The sequence below is a fragment of the Megalobrama amblycephala genome, linkage group LG2 (assembly GCF_018812025.1).
Source record: "Megalobrama amblycephala isolate DHTTF-2021 linkage group LG2, ASM1881202v1, whole genome shotgun sequence".
NCBI classification, from domain to species: domain Eukaryota; kingdom Metazoa; phylum Chordata; class Actinopteri; order Cypriniformes; family Xenocyprididae; genus Megalobrama; species Megalobrama amblycephala.
The window spans coordinates 6596585-6619903 of NC_063045.1; the positions used below are offsets into that span (position 1 = coordinate 6596585).

At 40.7% G+C, this 23319-nt stretch overlaps 1 protein-coding gene and 1 long non-coding RNA gene across 3 annotated transcripts in view; both read right to left on the minus strand.

Annotated features, from left to right (window-relative positions):
- Nucleotides 1-23319, minus strand: part of LOC125263285 — a 1003076-nt gene that overhangs the window by 907269 nt on the left and 72488 nt on the right. The gene's annotated exons all lie outside the window — the stretch shown is intronic.
- On the minus strand, nt 9834-10410 carry LOC125263325. The gene is made up of 3 exons (XR_007183804.1): nt 10333-10410; nt 10101-10136; nt 9834-9991 (listed from the first exon to the last, which is right to left on the minus strand). It is a non-coding gene; the product is annotated as an uncharacterized LOC125263325 (long non-coding RNA).

The window sequence follows — 23319 nt, forward strand, 5'->3', positions numbered from 1 at the left end:
GTCACTAAGATATGTGCAAGTAAAAAATAAAGGAAGGGTCTCTGTAGCCAAACTTAATTTTTAACCACTAGATGGTGGTATGATATTAAACTTCTCATGATTGCGTGGTGGGAAAACAGGTGGCGGGAATATACGGTTCTTAACATATCACACAGACATAGCCATGAACACATGTGCTTTATTGTAAGTTGCAGTTTCTTTTATTAAATTAATACAAAGAAAGAAACGGATCTCTGTGTGGACAATGGATTTATTTCCAACATACGAGTTAAGAACATCTTATCACCTGTTCCTTGGGTTATAGAAAGCCACTACAGTCTCTTCACTATTGTAACGAAGCGGGACTCAAGATAAGGATCCAAATGCAAAGCTTTATTTAAAGTGAGCGTTGTCATACAGGCAGGGTCAAAACAGGAGCAGACAGGTACAGCGGATGGCAGACAGAATCGTGGTCAGAATACAGGCTGGGGTCAGGACTGGCAGATATCACTCACAGGTCGGTATACAAAGCACAGGTCAGGGGTAGGCAGCAGAGGAATCGTAAACGGGTAACAGGCAGGATCAACAACAGATAGGCAGACAGGAGATAAACGCTCAGAAATGTAACAAACAAGACTTTGCGATCCGGTGATGTGTGAGTGAGTCCTTTATAGTCCAGATAATGTGCTACAGGTGTAGGTGGCAATTGGTGATTGGAATGGAGTGTGAGCATGTGACTGGCAGGGAGGATGATGGGAAATGTAGTCCGGGAACTGACAGGATTCGTGACAACTATGTTCTTATTAATCACAACCAAACTGCTTTAGTCAGTTAAATGTCAGTAAAGGTGTTTTAATGTATGTATTGTTCACAGGTCATGGAGATTCATCAGTCTGCTGTGATTCTGCTGCTGATCTTGAGTGTTTCATCCTTCACTCACGGACAACCAGCAGATGTAAGGCGACGCTATGAAAAATTCCTCAATCAGCATGTGGATCCATTTATGACTGTGAATGATTGTACCAGTAAAATCGAAAACAGAGATATCACTGCAACTGATGGTGACTGCAAACCTGTCAACTCCTTCATAGTAGCAAATGAAGATACAATTAAAGCAATTTGTGGCAGAGGAGGAACTCGACTGAGGAATGATCAAAACTTGTTTGAGAGCAACCTACCATTTTTTGTGGTCAAGTGTACAATAAAAACTAGTAAGTTTACTACTAAACTAACTAAGGGAACTCCAAAGTGTGAATATGTAGGGAAGGGTTACACTAGTAAGATTGTGTTGGCTTGTGATAGAGGCTGGCCTGTACATTATGAAAGGTAATGAACAGATGACAGGCGGAAAAGAACGTCAGAGCTTTACAATGTCTTTATCATTTCTTCAAATCTCCTTTTGTTGTTTTTTAAGTACAAAAAAATAAATAAAAATCAGTGAATCAATCATGAAGTCAAAAATAAATATAATTTAATATAGGGTATATAATCCTGCTTTAGGGTCAGGTTGTAACACATGTGAAAACAGTTTTCCTTATATTGTTATTTATGATCAATGCATATCTCACAAATAAATGAAATATAACAATATAAGCAAAGAGATATATAAAAGTCAATGTAGGTGATATAATGTTACAATGATATATTTTTTCTTCTTTTCTTTCTGTTTTTGGATAATGTTGCATCTATATTTTTGATGATTTGAAAAAAAGCATTATTCTGTATAATTTTTGTATAAGTAATTGTATTTGTGTATGTAGTCTGGTATGTTAATATTAATGTACACATATGGGTTTTTATGCAAGTGTGGTATATGCATTTTTAAAAGATTTTTCAAGCTTACAAAATCGGATGTAATAAAGTAAAATTATGTACTTAATTATGTAACACTCTTATTTTAACACTTTAACACTCTTGAGTGTGGTTTCACATATACTCCCAGGAGAGTTCACTGAACACTGGAGATTTTTAGATACTGGTGTTAACAATGCTAATGATTGAGGATCTTACCTAATAAAACAAAAAAACACAACATCCATGGTCTAAGGAGAGTCTAGAAAACTGTGCTGCTTGTGATTGAGTGAAAAACCTGGACGTGTTTGTGAAAGTAGGTTTTTGAAATAATATCTGATGCTTAATGACTGATTCAATTGACAGTGGTGGTCCTAAAGGCAAAGCTGTTCAGAGTGAGTTCTAGCATATGAATCATGTGCATGTGTGAAAAATCATAATATACAATCATTTACTGAGACGAAAAAAGCGATGGCGCCCCCCAGTGGCTGATTTCTTTCAAGTTTCTCACAGGTCGAGTCGTGAGTCAAACAGGGCCAGCAAGTGAATCCTGATCAGTTAACACCTTGTCTGATAGGTGTCCAGACTTCACTAATGGGTGTATTTTTCAAGATATGCGAACATCCTCAAAGACAACCACATCACCTTGAACAAAGACAGTGTATGCCAGTTTTCAAGTAGGTTAATTTGGACCGGTTGTCGAGTAGCTATAGCAGTTTTCATGTTGGGTTTTTTTCTTTCATTTTATAGTGCCGCGCTCTTTTTTCATGCGGCCACAGACTGAGCCCGTACATGCATATACTAGTGATGGGAAGTTCGGATTATTTTACTGACTCGGACTTTTGAGTCTCGTTCAACAAAATGAACGAATCTTTTTTCGAGTCATTTCGTTCATTTCGTTCATTTTAGCAAAATGTAATTAAAATGTTACGTGTTACTTCCCCAACACATCTACTACTTATGCAAACGTTGATCCCACTACAAACAATACAAAACTACAATGCTATAAGATTCAGAAATGATTAATTCATTACCTGGGTCTTCAGTTTATGACAAGCTGATTAAGCTCACCTCACCTCTTGTCTGACAAGTCTTCGGGTTTAAGTCATTCCTTAATGACGTGACAGGCAGTCCCATGCTAAACCAATGCAGTCTGAGCCGGTAAGAGAATTGATTAGTTCTCTTCATGAGTCTTTCGGGTTTTGAGTCGTTCCTTAATCACGTGACAGACCCATACGCTATTTCTGACATTTCTGTCACTGTTTTTGTTACTGTTTCTTGAGGATCTGTGGTGTGTTATTATAAATAAATAAAGCCCTGTTATAAATAAAATATTGATTAATTTATCTTTTTGACTGTCTATCTGTAAATAAACACTAGGCTATATAATAATATAATAATCCAAGCCTACAATACAAAGTATTTATAGCCTAGTTTGTTCATTTTTACTCCAATTTTGAGTTTGCTGTTATAATAATTGCTTTTCCTAGGCAGACTTGACATATTGGTCTAATATAAGAAGATTGCTCAAAAAGGACATAATGACAAATTAAAAGCAAATAACATTTTGAATTTGAATTATTAATGTTAGTTTAAAACATCAAGGTTATGATAACTTCAGCTTTAACAGTTGTAACACAAACAAAACTGGAGAGTTAACGTTATTTACTAATAAATATAATGTGCTTGGGTCACACAGCATAGTGTATGGGTATGTCACGTGATTAAGGAACGACTCAAAAACCCGAAAGACTCATAAAAGAACTAATCAATTCTCTTTCCGGCTCAGAATGCATTGGTAGCGTATGGGTCTGTCACGTGATTAAGGAACGACTCAAAACCCGAAAGAGTCATGAAATGAACTAATCAATTGAATCATCAGGTGAACTACTTCTAGCAGTACAGAACCTGTAGAATATTGCACATGTGCGACTGAACGAATCACCCCCCGAGACGACTCGTTCTTCCCGAGTCACATTAAAGATTCGTTCAAAATGAACGAATCGTTCAAGAACGACACATCACTAGCGTATACCAATTTTGGTGAAATGATCTCATTCCGTTCAAGAGTTTTAGTTATAGTGGCCATTATTGACAATCAGACTCCAGAGAATCGTTCTGCACTGGTTTGGTTCCGATCACGTGAAAAAACAAGGACTAGATTGCAAAAGGTATTTAAAAAAAAATCCAAAATATCCAGAGGTGGACATTCCAGGGGTCAGAAAGGAAAAGTCCTGCCATATTTTATTCCACCCACTGAAGCAGTGTTAAAGATAATAGGATAATTAAGTGATTAATTGAGTGATGATTGAGCATTATTGAAGACACCTGATGATAACAAGCAGAATCACCAAAGGAGAAAATCACAATACAGGCTTGTTTGAGATCAGCAAATTCTGAGCAGAACCGATCAACGGTGAACACCGCAAGATACATGCCGGTTAGAAATGTGTCCGAGGGTGGGCCGCCTTGCTCTGATGTCATGCCGACGTGTGTCAAAAACCTCTCGTGAGGGCGAGGCTATGGCGAGCCGTTTTAACATGTAACAGCTAGACTGGATATGCAGTTGCGGATATCTGCATTTCAGTTTTGCCTCGTCGAAAAGAACATTTCGGATCTCCGCAACTGCGTTCTTCCTATCCGTAATTGTCATTTCAGATATCCACAAAGACATTCTTCCTAGGACAAATGACGTCACTTTTGCCATTCATTTGTATGGGGTTTATCATTACAGATATCTACAATTCAGTTGCAGATATCCACTATGTGAATGATGGATATCTGTAACTGAATTGTAGATATCTGTAATTCCAGTTTGAGATATCTACAATTTGATTCTGACTAGTCACAACTCCAGTTCAAGATATCTTTAATTCAACTCAATTCAAGATATCTACATGTTCCTTTTCAGATATCTCAAATTAAGTTTTGACTAGGCGAAATGACGTTGTAGATATCTGTAACCGGAGTTACGACTAGTCAAAATGGCGTTGTAGATATCTCGAACTGGAGTTAGGTATATTCATAATTTAACTGTAGATATCTATTATCAAGTTATGGATATCTTGAAATGAATTTTGATTAGAGATATCTGAAATTTGAGATATCTGTAACTTTCGTTCCGCCTAGTCAAAATGTAATTGCAGATATCTCGAATTAGAGTTTTGACTAGGCGAAATGACGTTGCAGATATCTTTATGCAAATCAGGCCGGCACTTTTAGGCGGGAGCAGAGCGTGTTGTTGTTCTAATCATTCAAATCGCACCCGTTAACTCGTAATTAGCACTGATTGGCACCATGCCATAATCACTAGTCATAATGACGTTTGAGATATCTTTAACCTTTATTCTGCCTAGGCAAAACTGAATTACGGATATCTGCAATTGTCATTTAAGATGTGTGAGGAGTTGAATGTCGTTTTCAATGACGTCATTGCAGATATCCGTAATTCAGTTTTGACTAGTCAAAACTGCATTGCAGATATCTCTATCTGTCGTTTCGACTAGTCACAATTACGTTACGGATATCTCGAATGACAGTTCCGACTATCCAAAATGTAATTACGACTAGTCAGAAAGACGTCGGTGATATCTACAACGTTAATTCCGGATAGTCGAACTTAACTTTTAAATGTTAAAACGGCTTGCCATACGAGGCGGACGTGTCGGATTCTGCAGTCGAGCGCAGTTGCTCTCCACCGACTGCGCTGACCAAAAGCACGATGGGAAACGACTTGCTGACGACACAGCTTAAAGTTCATTGGTTTAAACAACCGTGATGTATTGATCTCTTTTAAAATGTTTGATTTTAAAACTCTAATATCATGATTTTATGTGTATAAATTAAGTGTGATTACTCCCAAACTCTCTGACACTGCGATCTCTCTATGGGTTATAAGATTGTCATATTTATAAAAATAAAAAGTTTAAAAAGTCATGATTGATGTCAATTCCTCTTGCTGAACCATGTTAGCATCTGTTTTGTAGGGAGACCGGGGATGGTTGTAACATTTTTGACATTTCTGTCCGTATCTTGGAGTTCTTTTAAGCCTGTGCGTTCAAAGTGTGATTGAACTAGTTAAGTGTCAGATATTAAATGACATAGCTGTTATATTTGCAGCACAAACAGAAAATGTGTGGTTTAGTTTCAAACACGAGAAGTGAAATGTTATAATTCACCCCATTCACCCCAACAAAAAAGAAACCTAAGTTTTATTAATTTCCTTTTGCACCAGCAGGTTCCTGATTGAGTTTGTGTTTCCTTTCAGAAATCAAAGACGGAGTCTGTGTATGAAAATGTATGAAAATACTCTATCTTTCTACTGGAACGGATGTTAGAGCTCATACAGGTGCGGAACACACCAAGCCGAAGCTGACAAACTAGTGGCAGCGTCGGCAGCGTCTGCATGGGCCCAAAGTTGCCCTGACACACCAAACCGATGCTCATCAGCCGATGGCCAGTTAGCATGTCCGTTCTGCACCTGTGTGAGATGAAATGCTTTTCCGTACCAGCAGGTGGCAGTAGCTGAACAGCCAATCAGAATGATCAGATGGCCCGACGAGCTCCGATGCCGATTCAACATGTCGAATCGGCCCTGAAAAAAAGCCGACCATGGACTTACTTCACCCGATGGTGTGGAACACTGAAGCCGCCTTTCCACTGCACACGACATTCGCATCTGATTGTCGCATTTCACCCCCTAGCGGCAGTTGCACGGAACTTTGTAATTGGTAGTGAAGCAACCGTTACCCTCGGATTATTCCAACCCAGCAACTATGGTAAACTGAACGATTTTAATGAATGTAACGTTAATGCATGTTTGAATATATCCATACAAAGCAAATGACCCTCAATACATCTAAAATAAAAACATACTAGTTTATAGAGCTAATACGTAAAAAAAAAAAAAAAAAAAAAAAAAAAAATTAATAAACATAAAATATCTTTTTTTTTGGACATAATTATTAATAACCACCATTTGAAAGAAATAGCGTTTACAGAATAACATTAAAGTGTTAAAATATTGGTGTTGGGGATAAACAGTTTAGGACCCTTGAAACCAGATATGTTGAATAAAGACCCGGAGTCAAAGTTAAAAAATAAATAAATAAATAAATAAATTGAAGAAAAATTTAATGAAGAATGGTTTGCAGTTTCATCAGCAGAAGCCAGCTTCAAGTTTCACAAGGAGTTTGTAGGCCGTTCTGCGTACGTTCACATTTCACAATAATTATACTCTAACAGAGTCAACTAAACTAAGTCATTACTTCAGGTTGGATGATTCTGATTGGCAAATTGTTAATGTTAAAAACATCAGCATTACTATGACTATTAGTGTTACCTGTAGATTTCAATTTCTGTAGCCACTCCACAGTCTAAAGTCTTGCTTTTTGACAACGGGTGAATCTCCAGTTGTCACTGATGATTGTCATTTGGATCTTTCTGGATTACAATCCACCATCAAAATGATAAGTTTAATTATTTCAGCTGCTGTGAGAAAAGGCTATAAATGATCCGCTACCAGCAGCATCCTCACCTGCCATAGCCTACTAGCTGGGACTCAAAGACAAACAGCATTATGCTTGAATTTCCAGTGAAACCACCAGTTCTGCTCTTATTACAAAATATTATTACAAGCTTACTGTTGTAAATCAGGCTAAGGTAAGGTGATAGTTTTGAACTTTGTCTGGTTATGTACTTGCTCAAAAATTGATTTTGGATCATTTTTAACCAAAAAAACTTACGGACTGCAGCTTTAAACAGAACAGCAACGCACATGTTACAAAACTATAAAATGAGCTTTATGAACTGATACTCACAGGTTGCAGTCTAATCTGGGATGGTAAACCTGCGGCCTGTATTATGATGCACCTTCACAAAGTCCAAGTGAATGCAGTCAGGCTTAATTTTGGTGATAGATTAATTTTCAGACTATCTGCAGATCTCAAATCTTTCAGTCGTCAGTTGGAAACAGGCATCTCAACCTTTCAGATGGCAGCAGCGGCGAGGTCTCGGAGAATGATGAAGACACAGAGACAGTGTAATGCCATAACATTCTCAAGATTATTAAGGAAGATGGTTCATATTTATACACAAGATCAAGCACAATCATCCACGATGTCCAGGCCTTCCAATCACAGTCAAACCTTACCATATATAGTATATTAAGGAATATAATAGCAAGAGAGGTGAGATGTGTGTGTCTTGAGTTTCCATTTGTGTATAAGTGTGTCCAAGGCCTAGTTCTTGTTTTGTCTAGGTGTGTCCATGATGTGCACATAACATAACCAAAAAAAGTTACACAAGGGCAGTCTTACACAAGAATAGCCCAAGAAATAAGAAAATAATAACACTTAGTATCAGAACACACTCTTTAAAATGTTCTCAGGCTCTAAATTCTTGAGCACTTGCAGATCAAAATGTGAAGTTTGCAGTGTGACATAAAGAGAGTTAAAGAGAGATACTTCTCTGCTAAAGATAAAGAAATGAAAGAAATCATTTAAACACATTTAACCAACAACAGGCAACACTAGTGCTGCAGTGAAAGCTTCAGAGAACTGCTGGAAGAAAATAACAAAATGTGTCATTACTTTGGAAGAAAAATAATGACAAATGTGTTTGAAACAAAAAAGCTTGTTGAATTGCAAAAAAAAAAAAAAAAAAAAAAAAAAAAAACCCTGAAAAACTGAAAAAAAAAATTGTATTGCATTAACTGTGCTTGCATTTTAATGCATTGTATTTTTAGGGTGTGCATCTTAATAGTCTGAATTCAACATGGTCGTAAATTTAAGCTGTGAATATTTCAAGTCAAAACATTTCACACACATTTTCATTGTTAAAAATTCAATAATCCATATTTACCTTTCAGATTTCACTTCCAAATTATTCATTCTGTTTAAAAATACAACCTATAATATTCAACAAGCAATTTTCGCTCTTTTATTTAGCTCTGCAAATTAATTTTCACAAATTTAGTGGTTCAAATCTGACAGAAAATTCAACAAATTGTGTTTGTAAAATGCATTTGTTATGGCAAAGTAAGCAGATTGCTTCATGCTGCATTGCCAAAGAAGTTATTGTTCCTACAAAAAAAAAAAAAACAATCTGTGTGTGGTTTTTCAGAATTGTTCTAATTACTTCTTTGATGATAGACGTTTCTGATATATATGCTATTTACAGTTTACATCAATTTTTTATTTTATTTTTTTATTTTTTGAGTTTGCTCAAACTAAACTCAAACCTGGATAACCACTTAAATCTGCTTTGTGAAACAGGCCTCAGGAGATACTTCTGCATAAATAATGTTAAACTGTTGTCTTATATAGACCATAGAAGGGAAAATGCTTAATGATATACTCCTAAAGGAATGGCTAAACGTTATTAGCAGCAATAAAGCGTTATTCATCCTGTCATTCATCCCAGAAAGGCTGCTTTAGTGATGGTTGGGAGTTTTCTCCATTAGGGAAAACTGGACACACTGGAGTCAAACAAACTTTGGTATATTTATGGCAAATACTAAGATAATAATAAGTAATATTCTACAAAAGGTAGCCTATTTGAACTGCATTTGGTTTACCCTACATCCTTGTTTATATTCAATTTGGTCATCTTACAACACAATAAGAGACATGTTTAATGCTAGTATAGAGAATTTTATTGAGGGCCTTAGCACAGGTATTCACAGCATTCACTTTATTCTTCTTCTGTCTTCATCTTTTGTCCCTTGTCTCTTTTTGTATATTCAAAAACAAAGTGAAACAATATAGTGAAATAAATTGAAGCTATGTGATGCTACATTCAGCCAGCTGTCTTTGCAGGACCATAATGCACTGGGACATCTCCTTCACATGTCAAAGTGATTTGTGTTACTTTTGGGTTTACATCATCCTTATATTTACAACTGTTCCTATCCTTTTTGTCAAAAGTACAATCAATCACATAAAAATAAGTGTTACTCTTATAAGTCTTCCCATCCTCTCTTCCTGATATACAAACTTCATTAATTTGTTCTTCAGTTGCTATAATGAAGGTGTTTTTTATTTTGCAGGGTTTGTATGTGTTTATTCGTCTATTTTCGATCACAGCAGTACAATCCTTTGCACGCATGCCTTCCAGGAGCCACATGTTTTCTTTTGAAAGCCTCATAAGTTTGACTGTAAGTGGGCAATGACGTACATATAACCAGCAGCAGAATCACGGTAGACTGATGGATCTTCATGACCTGGTGAACATTACATACATCAAAACATTGTCTGATAGCTGGCCTAATTAAGCAGTTTGTGAGCAATCAGTCACACGAATATGAAGTGAACATATTAGAGATGACCTACCTCAGTGTTCAAGCTCAGTCTTCTTTTGTCTGTAGACTGTGAAACATTTGAAATGCAAGGTAAATCACAAACCTCAAAAAAGTGTTGCTTTTTATACCATATTATGCAGTGCTTTGAAGATTATTGATAGACCACCTTTTTACAATTTTTTTTTCATTTACAAGAAAAAACTAAAACCCAGCAATGTACATGTTACAAAAATATAAAATGAGCTTTATGAACTGAAACTCACAGGTTGCAGTCTAGTCTGGGATAGTAAACCCGTGGCCTGTATTATGATGCACCTTCACAAAGTCCAAGCGAATGCACACTGTAAAAGTAAAAAATGAAAAGCATGTAAACTTTACATATTATGACAAATTTGTTGATTTTACTTAGACTGTGTTATGTGAACTTTCAAGTGGGTGAAAAAAAAAGAAGTTCCCTTTCAAGGGAACTCGCGTTGCGTCGAAAATGACGCTGTGGGAACGCAACGCGTAATGTCGTCATGAAGCACGTGTGAAATCCGTCCAAAGGCGTGACGCGACGTCATAGGCGGGTGACGTCATGACCAGGAACTATAAAGCACCCTCAAACAAAGCAGCGCTAGCTTCTGTGTCTTCAGTAGCGCTTTGTGTGACTGTCTGTCCTATTTGGTGTTGTTTGTCAGTTATATATTATATATTGTGATGGCGGAAAGGTTCAGAGCGTGTGCGTCTCCCTGCCCTCGTTATATCACGGGTGGGGATCCACACAATCTGTGCGTAGCATGTTTGGGAGTGGAGCATGCACAGTCAGCACTCGAGGGTGCTGGCTGTGAGCATTGTGAAATGCTTCCGTTACGGACGCTCCGCTCCCGCCTGGCGCTCTTCGAGGAGGGCGCCCAGGCTCGCGTTCCCCAGGGTTCGGGTCCCGCTGCGGCCGAGGCTCAGCGGCGATCTAGATCCTGGGGCTCGCAAGTGGATTTATCAGAGGGGTTTGAGACGGGCCCAGCCTTATCTCAGCCCTCACCTGGTAGATCTAGTACTTTTTCCCAATGTTTGGAAGCACGCACTGCGGTTCCTTCCACATTGGATCAAGTACTGGTGCTCAACGCATCCAGTTCTGAGGAGCTGGATGTGGAGAGCATCGACACTGTTGGGAGTGAGGACTCGCCATCCCACTCCCATGATGAGGAGCTGGTGGAGGTTGTGACTCGCGCTGTAGCCAGATTAAACATTGACTGGCCAGCAGAGAGGCAGGACGTTCGTCCCAAAAGTAAACTGGACGAACGGTTTCTGCCCTCGAGATCACAGCCTCCGCGTCGGGGTCTCCCGTTTTTTCCGGATCTCCACACCGAGGTGTCGAGATCCTGGAAGAAACCAGCCTCATATCGGGTGCATAGTGCTCAAACTACGCACTATGCGTCGATTATGGGGCTTAAAGAACGTGGATATGGGGCGATGCCAAAAGTGGAGGAGACGCTCGCGAGCTATCTCTCTCCACAGTCGGCATCGTCTCTCAAGACCCCGACGCTGCCCACTAAGCCAGTGAGAGTAAACACCTCTGGCTTAGTGGGCAAAGCTTATTCTGCATCTGGTCAGGCTGCAGCATGCCTTCATACAATGGGTGTGTTGCAGGCCTACCAGGCAGAGCTTTTGGGTGACACTGATGAGGGCGGGGGAATTTCGCCCGACATAGTAGAAGAGCTACGTCGGGCTTCTGATCTGACTCTCCGTGCCACCAGAGAAATGGCCAAATCTGTCGGCCGCGCTATGGCAGCACTGGTGGCTACGGAGAGGCATCTTTGGTTGAACCTCAGTTCAATCAAAGACAAAGATAAGAACTTTCTGATGGACGCCCCGCTTGCAACCACTGGCCTCTTCGGCGACGCAGTAAACACGGTCGTCGAAAGGTTTCAGGAGGCAAATAAGCAAGCGGCGGCGTTCCAGAAGCTCCTCCCCCGTCGCTCGTTCACCCATGGGGCTGCTTCACAACACCAGCAGCCCCATTCATCAAAAGCCAGCTCCTCACAGCAACAGCAACACCAACATCGTGATGCTCAAAAGCAGAGCGTCTCCTCCCGTGCCCCTCCGCAGAGATCTGGGGGGACGGGGGGGCGCTCGCAGCCGCAGCCTTCGAGGGGTAGGACGGATCTGAGGAACGTCATTACCGCCAAGAAGGCTGCGGCGAAGAAGTCCTGACGCCACGAGTGTCAGGACCTTGGGGGCGTCCCCCACTGGAGAGAACTGGCGTTCACCTCTTTTTACGGTGCCCAGCTCTCTTCAGCGCCCTCAAGGGGAAGTACTGCCAACCCTGCCACTTCATGTGCTTCAGGGCGCAGTCTTTCCCAGCGAGCAAACACCCTGTTGTCCGCCCGGAAACGTAGCGGCTCAGGGATGCTCGCCCCCTCTAAGAGGGGTCTCGGAACAGTCAGTTCGGTTGCTCCCTGCCGGTGCGCCGCTTCAGGGCACCGTATTGGCTGTTCAAATTACACCAGAGGCCAGTCTCGAGAGACTGGTTCCCTTAGTAGAATATCTGGCAGCGTGGAAGCTACTGCCGAATATTTCTCAGTGGGTCCTGCGCACAGTCGAAAAGGGTTATGCTATTCAGTTCGGGTCTCGCCCACCCAGATTCGCGGGGGTCCTACCCACTGTGGTGGGCCCCGAGCAGGCTCTGGTTATGGAACAAGAGGTAAAAACTCTGTTGGAGAAGGGGGCCATAGAATATGTTCTCCCTTCCGGCAGAGAGAGCGGTTTCTACAGCCGCTATTTTATCGTTCCAAAGAAGGATGGGGGGTTGCGTCCCATTTTGGATCTGCGTCTACTGAACAAATCAGTTATGAAGCTCAAATTCAAAATGCTAACGTTGAGACAGATCGTGTCACAAATCAGGTCCGAGGACTGGTTTGTCACGATCGATCTCAAGGACGCATACTTCCACGTTTCCATCCTTCCTCATCACAGGAAGTTCCTGAGGTTTGCTTTTGGGGGAAAAGCTTACCAATATCGGGTTCTTCCGTTCGGCCTAGCATTATCGCCCCGCACTTTCACCAAGTGTGTGGATGCAGCCCTGGCGCCACTGCGGTTGCAGGGCATTCGCATCCTCAACTATATCGACGATTGGCTGATACTAGCTCAATCGCAACAACTAGCGGTTCGGCATCGAGATGTCGTTCTCGCTCACATGAGAAAGTTGGGGCTAAGGTTAAACGCCAAGAAGAGTGTTCTTTCTCCAGCTCAGAGAACCACTTTTCTGGGCGTGGTGTGGGATTCTGTTGTGATGCAGGCGCATCTGTCGCCTGCTCGCATCGAGTCAATCCTTTCCACCGTAAACCGGATAAAGCTAGGCCAGTCACTCACTGTGAAACAATTCCAGAGAATTGTGGGTCTGATGGCAGCAGCGTCCAATGTGATTCCCTTTGGCCTGCTGTACATGAGGCCCTTGCAGTGGTGGCTCAGGACCAGGGGGTTTTCCCCGAGGGGGAACCCATTTCGCATTATCAGGGTTACGCGGCGATGCCTACGTGCCCTCGATATGTGGAAGAAACCCTGGTTTCTGTCCCAAGGCCCGGTGTTGGGAGCGCCTTGTCGTCGCAGAATGCTAACGACAGATGCTTCCCTCACCGGTTGGGGTGCGGTCCTAGATGGACGCTCAACACAGGGTCTGTGGAGAGAACACCACCGCTCCTGGCACATCAACTGTCTGGAGATGATGGCGGTGTTTATGGCTCTCAGAGTCTTTCTCCCAGACCTCAGGGGCCACCATGTTCTTGTCCGTTCAGACAACACATCGGTGGTTGCCTATCTGAATCATCAGGGGGGTCTGCGTTCGCGTCCACTCTACAGACTGGCGCACCAGATCCTCCTATGGTCCCAGGGAAGGTTGCTGTCACTGCGTGCGGCATACATTCCCGGGGTCCAGAATGTAGGAGCAGACGTACTGTCGAGGCAGGGGTTGAGGCCCGGGGAATGGCGGCTCCATCCGCAGGTGGTGGAGCAAATATGGAGGGTTTTCGGCCAGGCTCAAGTGGATTTGTTTGCGTCTCGGGAGACGTCTCACTGTCCACTCTGGTTCTCCCTCACTCATCCAGCTCCTCTCGGACTGGATGCTATGGTACAGACGTGGCCGAGGCTGCGTCTGTACGCCTTTCCTCCTATCGCTCTGCTCCCGGGAGTTCTAGACAGAGTTCGTCGAGACCAGGTCCGGCTCATCTTGGTAGCCCCAAGATGGCCGGGCAGAATTTGGTTTTCGGACCTTGTATCTCTCCTGGACGGGTCTCCTTGGCAGATTCCGATCAGGAGGGACCTATTGTCTCAGGCCGGGGGCTCCATATTTCACCCTCGGCCGGAACTCTGGAACCTGTGGGCTTGGCCTCTGAGGGGGCCCAGCTCGTAGACTCTGGTCTCTCAGCTGAGGTTGTGGGTACCATCCTGTCTTCTAGAGCTCCCTCCACGAGGAAGCTGTATGCACTAAAGTGGAAGTTGTTTGTCACCTGGTGTGGTGATAGGCATTTGAACCCATTGGACTGTCCAGTTGGGGCAGTATTGGAATTTCTGCAAGATAGGTTCTCTGCAGGGTTATCTCCTTCCACTCTGAAGGTTTACGTGGCGGCTATTTCAGCTTACCATGTTCCGTTGGCAGGGGGCTCTCTGGGGAGAGACCCTCTTATTACACGCTTCCTCCGTGGCACCCTGAGGCTGAGGCCTGCGGTACGCTCGAGGGTACCGGCTTGGGATTTGGCCGTGGTACTCCAGGGCCTTTCCTTAGCTCCCTTTGAGCCTATTGAGGAGGTTCCCATTAAATTTTTGTCTTTGAAGACTTTGTTCCTTCTCGCGATGTCATCTCTTAAGAGGATAGGAGATCTACAAGCTCTTTCGGTTGCCCCGTCGTGCTTGGAATTTGCGCCCGGTATGGTTAAAGCTTTTCTGCATCCCAGTCCGGGGTATATTCCTAAGGTCCCTACCAATGTAGTTAGACCCATAGTACTGCAGGCCTTCTGTCCTCCTCCATTCGGGGACGTTGACCAGGAGCGCCTTAATCTGCTGTGCCCAGTCAGGGCTTTAGATGCTTACGTCCACAGAGTCGCTCTGTGGCGTAAGTCGGAACAATTGTTTGTTTGTTTCGGGTCCCCTAGGATAGGGGCCCCGGTATCTAAGCAGAGAATGAGTAAGTGGATAGTCGAGACTATTTCACTTGCCTATGAGTCGGCTGGGCTGCCTTCCCCTTTGGCAGTTCGGGCCCACTCTACTAGGAGTGTGGCGGCCTCTAAAGCTCTGCTCTGCGGAGCATCTTTACAGGATGTCTGTGATGCGGCAGGCTGGTCCTCGCCGCATACTTTCATCAGGTTCTATGAGCTAGATCTGAGTTCTACTCCTGGGGCCAGAGTCCTGTCCGGTGCTGACGAGTCACACTAGACAGGCTTTGGTCGTTATGGCGGCGTGGGTATTAACGTTCCCACAGCGTCATTTTCGACGCAACGCGAGTTCCCTTGAAAGGGAACGTCTCGGTTACGACTGTAACCTTAGTTCCCTGAAGAGGGAACGAGACGTTGCGTCATCCTGCCATACCTCCTGCATACCTGTCAAAGCGGCTACTTCAGACACTTGAAGCTAGCGCTGCTTTGTTTGAGGGTGCTTTATAGTTCCTGGTCATGACGTCACCCGCCTATGACGTCGCGTCACGCCTTTGGACGGATTTCACACGTGCTTCATGACGACATTACGCGTTGCGTTCCCACAGCGTCATTTTCGACGCAACGTCTCGTTCCCTCTTCAGGGAACTAAGGTTACAGTCGTAACCGAGACGTTTTAGTTGTGCCCGCGAGATTAGGAAAGTTTTGGTAAACCACTTATAAACTACATTCTCACAGTGTGTGCTATTGCTTTTTGAGGAAAAGAAAAAACAGATATTTTTCGTTTTAAAAAGGGTGATTTTAACGCAATAGAGTGCCTCAGGGATGACTCATTTTTGTAGGCAAAATCCAGAAGCGAGTTAGCATTTTAGGACTTCCGGTTCCAACGCCGTCAAGTCTATGGGTTTTTTGAATGGGTTTTTGCTAAATCGTTTGAAATAAGGTCTGTGGTTAACAAAGCCTCTAAATACTTTCACGTTTTGATCTCTGACATAAAACACACCAGTTATAACCCACTTGTGATTTTTTAAACTTTTACTGTGTCTTAAAATCGGCGGTTGCTAACAAATTGCTAAAAGGGACTACTTCCTTTGGCGGGGACTTTAGACGTCATCATTAAAAACGGGACATTTGGACAGCATTTCTCATGAAAAAGTGGATAAGTATTCATACACAGCGCATATCATAATCAGCGAGCATGTTTGTAAATAAAGTTGTTTCTAAATAAAGTTTGAGGAAGCTTGGTGGTGACGTTGATCCGCGACCATGGTGTGCTGTAGTCCGTTTATAGCCTACTGTTAGCCTTTTATATCTGACGACTTTATTTAGGCTTCAAAATCTATAAATGTTGTGTTAACTTGTAAAGATTATCTTGATAGACAAAACGTGTAAGTGTCATAACCCTTTGTTAAACACAGAGCTTATTTTCTACGATTTTCCAAAAGTCTATGGGAAAAATGAATAGGCTTTCAACCGAGGGAACCTGTGCGCCGCTAACTTCCGGGTAGGCCTACAAAAACACGTCATCCCTGGGGCACTCTATACCTGCCAAATAGTGAGCCATTTATAACTCACATGTTATAAATGCTTAATAAATGTATTTCTTCACACTTAACTCAAAACCAGATTCCTGGTTTATTTCATGATGCAGCAAAAAATGACTATTATAATTAGACTGAAGGGTGTCGTATTTGTGGTTTTCATATTAATATCTCATGACTGCCACTTTTCTTACTATATTGCTTACCAGAAGTATCTGCCTTTCCTACGATACTAACATTGTGACGAGCAGGGCGGGCGAGAGCCGTGAGGGAGTGGCACGAGGTAGCTGACCCTTCCCTCAAGGCTCTTGCTCGCCCTGCTCATCACAACAGTTAAGATGATATACTGAGAGCAGGACCGTTCACCAACATCACATGAGTCAAGACAACACTATTTATAATGATTTATAATGTTCACTCAGTACAGTTATTGATAATCAACCTCTTGTCTGCTTAAAAAGAACAGCAGTGTACAGCAATTATTGAAATATATATGAGAGATACTTACAGTCTATAGTTTGTGGAAAGAGCCTTTCTCACAAAAAAAAATGCTGTTCAGCTAAGTTTAGGTATCACCTTTAACTCAGGTTTTGATCCTCTGGCTTTTAATACTCAGGCATGAGCAAATAAAAGTGTGATGTTTGCAGTGAACAGCCAATCACTGAAGAACACGAGATTAGATAAGAGATTATTAAAGACTTTAAATATTTTCACAAGAAGGCAAACATTTGTAAAAGCAAAACTGAAAATGTTTCAGGTTACATATTTTATAAGCTTAATTAAAAGCTTAATATAAAATAATATTATTATCAAAATATTATTTCTTGCATATGATTCATTATTCATTATTTAGTGATCATTATAATCAAATCTTTTTGTTTAGTAACAGTAAAATAAGTATGGGTTTTATATATGGGTTCCATATATTCAGATCTAGTATGATTAGTAGTGTACATGCCAACAGAAGGATATTTGTTGTTGTCAAATTGCTTGTGAAAGTCTGTATTAAAAGAAATAAAGCCTTCTGCATTTCTTTGTTATAAGTGATTTTAAGTGCCCACAAAATTAAAATTTAGAAAGGTTAAGGAAAAGTAGAATTTACAGTCAAAGATTGTTGTTTAATGTGTTTTTAGCTGATGAAGACAAAATAAAAGTTCTTTGCAGCTGACTATATCATAACTGATTACCATATTATAGCTAGATCTCATGCTATAAAACCACGTCTATCAAAAAAAAAAAAAAAAAAACTTAATAATATACACTATCCACCTGTTTCCGCGGGGCGCTACTGTAAAAGAGAACGTGGGTACAACTTCCGGTGAGGCGGCGGAAGCAGCATACCAATGGTATTTTGTGTGCTAATTAGCGAAGAGGCTAAGTGTTTTTTGGATCATTGTTTACTTTGTAAAGTTGCAAATCTTTATAAGAGATGTCGTTACGGTGCTCAGGGAAAACATCTCAGTTTACTACATTATTAGTTAATAATATCACAATGCAATAAACAGTTTTCGTGCCCTTATTTGCTCTTTACTGACCTTCCACAAAAGTGCTGCTGCATGACTAGAGCACCCTGACCCTGCAATACATGAACAACCCGCTGTCTGTACTTCACCTGTCACTGATGCACCAAAGCCTTATGATGTGATATTTTATTCCTAACGTGTCGTGCGTGCCAGAGCCAGTCGCGTTTCCACCGTCATATATGCCATGCTAAAGGCTACTTATGTTAACCATTGCAATAATAAATACACACGTTTATGGAAAATATCAGAAACTGCTTGAGGAACTAAGACAATTCTTATGTGATTATAATCGTGTATTTATTTGGTTTAATGTTTTATCTGTCTCTTCCCTGTGCCTGTTAATTCCTGACAAATGCATATCTTTCACAGATTCACACACTCCGGTTAACTCGTATAACTCATAACTCCTGTTGTCTTCTCATGAGCTCCCTCTGTTGCTCTGGCTGAAAGGATCAGGATAGATAGACGGAGAGATCGCGCAAACATCCTCGGATAGCAATCATCGCATAATTTAGAGGAAAATAAATAGAAATGCTCAGAAAAGTGACGTAAACATAGGGTATGTTATCAATATATTTCTAAATATGTAAGCCTTCGGATTTAAAGCCTTAGTGGAGTTGTTTTTTGCGTTCTTGTGATCGCAAATAAATGGAAGCAGGCACAACTGAATAGGTATGTGTTTTCTTTTTATGTCAATATAAATATCAGTTAGATTTAGCATGATTGATGTGCACTCCTGAAAACGTTGTTCAAATATTGATGCCGGAATCTTAAATCTTTAAGTAAAAAACAAACGTTCGCAAGTTTGGATCGTTAAATCTTGAATGACTGTCAACTGTTGAATGAATGAGTGTCACGTCCAGCTTGTTTACTTCGAACCGGAAGACGCTCCCACGTTTGACGCAAGGCCTCATGGGGCGTAGGAAACTTGTGGATATTGCCAAAAGATTTGGGATGCCTGCCTTATTGTGCACATGAACTTTAATAACATTCCATTCTTAATCCGTAGGGTTTAATATGGAGTTGGCCCACCATTTGGAGCCATAACAGCTTTAACTCCTCTTGGAAGGCTTTCCACAAGGTTTAGGAGTGTGTTTATGGGAATTTTTGACCATTCTTCTTGAAGCACATTTGTGAGGTCAGGCAGTGATGTTGGCGAGAAGGCCTGGCTCACAGTCTTCACTCTAATTCATCCAAAAAGCTGTTCTATCGGGTTAAGGTCAGGACTCTGTGCAGACCAGTCAAGCTCCTCCACACCAAACTTGCTCATCCCAAACTGTTCCCACAAAGTGGGGTGCATGAAATTGTCCTAAATGTCTTTGTATGCTGAAGCATTAAGAGTTCCTTTCACTGGAACTAAGGGGTCAAGCCCAACCCCTGAAAAACAACCCCACACCATAATCCCCTCTGCACCAAACTTTACACTTGAATTCCCTGAGCTCCTGAGAGCGACCCATTCTTTCACAAATGTTTGCAGAAGCAGTCTGCATGCCTAGGTGCTTGATTTTATACATCTGTGGCCATGAAAGTGATTGGAACACCTGAATTCAATGATTTGGAGTGGTGTCCAAATACGTTTGGCAATATAGTGCATCATATGAACTAGACTGTGGATGAGATCAGTCTGGTCACTCAGTGTTGATTATGTCACTGTCAGTTCATAAACAGCATCACCTGACAGCATTTTCGCTTGGGTTTTCTTGACAAATGTGCTTTTAAAACACATGATCAGCCTAAGACAAAGTGATTTTTAAAAAAGCCAAGGGTCAGGAGTCAAACAAAAGCAAACACAGTTCACCACAACGGTGACTTCAAATGAATCCATTATTATCAATAAAACATCATCTAAACCTCTTATAATTCTCAATCAGAACTTCATTGGACATAATTATGACAGAAATAAAGTCAAACTAATAAGTAATACGTGAAGCTGTTAATGTTGTTTGTGCACTTGTTTAATCGTCCGCTGCTGAGATCATTAGAGATTTAATGCCTGACTTCAGTCAGTTGTAGTTCTTGTGTTTCTCTTTTTTCTGTTCTTCTTGTTTCTCTTTCCTTCAGTGATTCTGCTTGTTAACAGCAGGTGTTCATCAGTGTCTGGATTCACTCTGGTAAGTGGACTATATCAGTTACCTAGTGTAGGGAATAGTGAATGAGGGAATAGAGTGTGATTTGGAAGTGTCAATTCTGAACACTGATAAATCAAAGTTATATTGCAGAAGGCTACTTTATCAGAAACAACAAATGTTACCCAGAATGCATTGATTTCTATGGGGTAAGGGGTATCACAGTTTTACAGTGTGTGTTTACTGTATATACATTTATAAACATGAATCAAAAATTCATCCTAGGATGCACTGGGACACATCTTCAGTGATGTTCCTGAGGTCATTGGGTGTTTTGAGTCTTTCAACATCACACACCCTTTCTTTTGTCCCAGCAGCACCGGTCGTAAGACACAGCCATCTGAAGGCCCTTTCTGCAGCCTCCATGGTGTACTTGATGGCTTTCCTCTTTGCAACCCCAGCAATGCAGTGGACCAAACTTGGTCCTGGAGGGCCACTGTCCTGCAGAGTGTCCTCCAACCCCAATTAAACATACCTGGACCAGCTAATCAGGGCTGTTGTTTGTTGGTGGTTGTCAGTACATTAAAAATCAAAACAGATGTCAGTACTTGACATTACATCAGTTAATGAAATATGGTTTTTACTATGAAATTAGGTCAGATCTGTAAAACTTAAAATGTTGTTATTATATTTTGTATGGTAAATTTCTGGCAACCACAGCTGCCTTTTTTTCCCCAGTGTGTTTTAGAGGTTTATGGCGGTATTCTAACAATTAATGTATGCCAAATGTAACAGATTTTATAGGCTTATAAGAAGATTTATAGGAATAGTAGGAAATTACTGTATTGTTACAGTTTATGTTTTTTTTTTTTTTTCCTGACAGTATTTTTTTGTTGTTGTTTTTAAACAGACATTTTCTGGCATCCCTGCTTAGACTTCACTTTCCGTCAATATCACTGGACAGTGCAAACGTGACCTTGGCTAATGTAACTGTTTGACGGGAAATTCATCTTTATCTGTGTGTCTGACTGCAGTGGAATGAAGCCAAGGGAAATATTTGAAAAACAGTTTTGACTGGAAAGTGAGCATGTTTATTTGTTTTTGATAGTTTACTGTACCTGTTTAACACACAGAGACATGTGCACATCCACTTTGATCCTAGTTTAATGGAAATAATCTATGGCATACATGCCATAATAGTCTGTAACATGCACCAGAAAGAAACTGTATGTAAAACCTCATATATGCATTTATTTTTGTAATGATGTGGAGAAAACTAAGTACCTTGCCAGCTTACTTCCAAACTTGCCAAAACAGTGAAAAGAAGAAAGAAAAAAAATATACCCTGTTTCAATATCTTTTTCGCATGATCACCACCAAGCAATGCCATTCATAGGAGATCTGATCAGATTATGATTTCAGTGTGATGTCATGTCTGTAGTACCAGTTTCACTCATGTTGGTGTGAATCACAGAGATCACCTCCTTAAATCACACAATCAAGTGTCTCATCTGAAGTTTTTTTGCACAGAAAAGCATTTAGAGACATAAATAGTACAATGTTAGACCTTGCTGTAGAAAAACAGCTGACAGTAACAATCCATTTCCATTAAAACAGAAATATACTGTTTAAAACAATGCATTCTGGGTAATATTTGTCATCTTTGAGAAAATAGCCTACAGGAATATACTGTGAGTTAACATCGCTCAAAGTCGACACTCTGTAATATAAAATTGAAATAACCTGAACCACAGATCAAAATAAAGAGAAGTGAACATTATAGACAAAGACTGCAACATGCACGACTTTAGGATGTCTACACAGCGTGATCTTGTCTTGCTGAGCTTTATTCGTTTTGCCAAAACCACATGATCAATGATGTCTGAAGCTTCGTTCATCCAAGCGTTTGCCTGAAAACCATGACTAATTTAGACTATTTCTGATTAAAAAGCAAATCCCAGCACCTTTTGACTTATATTATAGTACATTATAATGCGAACACTTGGATGAACGAAGCTTAATTCGGACGTCATTGATCATGTGATTTTGGCAAAAAGAATAAAGCTCAATAAGACAAGGTCACGCTGTGTAAACATCCTAAAGTTTTGCATGTTGCAGTCTTTGTTTATAATGTTCATGTTTATAATGATCACTTCTCTTTATTTTGGTCTGTGGTTGTGATTTTAATTTTATATTATGGGATGGTAGCTCTCTATGCACTGTTCTTGAGCTATTCTGAAGGCCACACAAAGTTTGGAGGTCTGTAACTATTGACTCTGCAGAAAGTTGACGACTTCTGCGCACTGTGAGCAGAGGTGGACATTCCAGGGGTCAGAAAGTAAAAGTCCTGCCATATTTTTATTTCACCCACTGAAGCAATGTTAAAGTTAATGAGGTAAAAAAGTGATTAACTGAGTGATGATTGAGCATTATTGAAGACATCTGATGATAACAAGCAGAATCACCAAAGGAGAAAAATCATAATTTTTGGAGATCAGTGTTTGCTTTAGTTGGGCTCTTTACCCTTTTTTTTTTAATTTTTTATTTTTTTTATATTATATTTTGTTTGGTTGTTGTAACTGAGTTATAACAGCCAGGCAAGTAAAGAGAAAAAATGATCAGGTGGTGTTGGTTATGTTTTCACATAATCATTATTTGATCTGAATCAATGAACTCATTTAGAGCCCAATCTCTGAGTTAGATTTACATTATTGATTACAGCAGCACTGTGATTCTACAGCACAAGATCAGCTTTATCAATATAATCTAAAGGATTTCTTAAAAGTTTAATAAAAAACATAATAAAAAAAATACTTTGTTATAGGCATACACAGACATCAAGAATCAACGTACAAATCTCAAAAACTTATTCTGATCAACAGATCAACTCTGAACATTAGAAAACAAGCTACTAAAAAGTCACATAAAAACAGCAAAAAATAAAATAGTGAGAATAAATTAAATTACTAAGACAATTAAGCTCATAATTTATTCATG